At 47.7% G+C, this 1,715-nt stretch overlaps 1 protein-coding gene across 1 annotated transcript in view; it reads left to right on the forward strand.

Annotated features, from left to right (window-relative positions):
* The first annotated feature begins 391 nt into the window (after positions 1-391).
* The window catches only part of VPS41 (VPS41 subunit of HOPS complex), a 106,999-nt gene continuing 105,675 nt past the window's right edge, over positions 392-1,715 (forward strand). Inside the window, exon 1 of the mRNA XM_009641558.2 lies at positions 392-442. The gene's annotated coding sequence lies outside the window, so the exon portion shown is untranslated. The remainder of the gene's footprint in view (positions 443-1,715) is intronic.

Consider the following 1,715-nt stretch of genomic DNA (forward strand, 5'->3'; position numbering starts at 1 on the left):
GGAGATGGAGGCGGCGGTGCGAGGCCTCCTCTTCCCCGCCGCGCGGACCGGGCTGCCCGAGGCTGCCTATCGGGTTTTGTCTAAAAAAACACCTGACAGATGTCCAGGGGAGGCGGCGCGGGTCGTGGAGGGCTCCGCTTTTTAGGCAACACCCGATGCAGGAACCTGGGGGCTTGGGCGGGCGGGGTTTAGAAATGCAGCTGGCACCGCTGTAGGGGCCAAGGTTAGAGAGCTGAAGGGTCCGGATAAAATGGTTGAGAAGCTGTCGTTTACCAAGCGGCGCAGAAGTCGTGAGCAAGTTCAGCTCAACAGGGGAGCTTTCTCCTGAGACAAAATTTGAGGAGTTTGGCGCTTGCGACCCGTGCTTCTCTAAAGTGGGTGTCCTCCTAAAGCTCCCCCTGCCGAGACCGCTCCTTCCCGAGAAAAAGACAAAATAAAAGCAGTAAGTGAAGTTCCCAGTCCTTTCAGGTCTCTTCTCAGTGTTTCTTTGCTGAGCCAGGACTTTGGTACACAGCTGAGCTGTGTGGCGTTTGTCTGTCTTGAATGCCTAAAGGTGGGAGAGTTATGAGAACTACCTCAAGGGAATTGGCCTTAATTGGAGCTTGGCATCTGGTTCCACCTTCCCAATTGCCAGGGGTTTTGTTGGGAGGGGCTGGCTGCTTTGGGGGAGGCTTCGGTCCCTGGTGTGGTGAGTTTTTAACCGTGACAGCATCTGAAAAGGTTCTCAGGGTAAAACCAACCCTGACAAGTTATCTTGTCTTCTCTAATAGTGTAAGAGATCGAAACAGTCAGTGTTTTCCTTTCTTCGGACTATGATAGGAAATTTACCTTATTTTTTTCTATTTATTTCCTGTGGGGAGATGCACACCCCTGCTGAAAGGGGTATGTTGGGGGTATAGGTGAGTGGTGGCAGTTTCCTTGAAACCCAAGTTTCGTGGTTTTCCCATCCCAGCACCTTTGAGTTATGGGCCTAAACATATAGTGGGGCATACATATATTTATGGGGCAAACCCATACACATTGGAAAGGTGGTTTAAGACTTTATTGAGAAGTTATGTTGGATCTGCTAAGTGGGAGATTGTAATGGCGAAAGATACTTCACATTTCTGTGGCTTCCTCATCTGTGTTCCCTTTCTCTGTTCTAAGGCTACTTGAGCAACAGCATTTGCCAGCTGGCTGAAGTGTACTGCTGATTTTCCCCTAGAGTCTGAGACCTACCAACAACAGCTATTCCTATGTGACTTGGGATTCTGGTCATCTACAAATTCCTGTTTAGGGATTTCCTTTTCACAGTTACAAAGCTACTAAAAAGTAGAAGTGGGGGAGAATCCTCTCAGTTCATGCATTTGGAAACCCGGGGCAGTCATAACTGTAGTTTGCTCTTCCAGTTTGCCTGTGCAAGTGGGAGAACTCGGGCAAAAAGCTTTTCATAGTGAGTTGCTAGCAAAGTGAGTTAGTAGGTAAGTATGAATTCTAAGCACCTTCCGCTAAGTTCTTGTCAGGGAACAAATACAGTTGCTGCATTGCTTTTTTAAGCCAAGACTCTCTGAATTTTTGCTTGTTATTTTCTGCAGTAAAACGTAAAGGCCATGAAGCATTTGCCTGAATTTGTGTACCGCTTATGAAATTTAGTAGTTGCAGTTGCAGTGGCTTGTGAATACAGTAGGGATACCAGGGTACATGTCCCAAATCAAAACAGATTCTTGTCACTGGCT

Source organism: Egretta garzetta, unplaced genomic scaffold (genome assembly GCF_000687185.1).
Source record: "Egretta garzetta isolate BGI_Z169 unplaced genomic scaffold, ASM68718v1 scaffold127, whole genome shotgun sequence".
NCBI classification, from domain to species: Eukaryota; Metazoa; Chordata; class Aves; order Pelecaniformes; family Ardeidae; genus Egretta; species Egretta garzetta.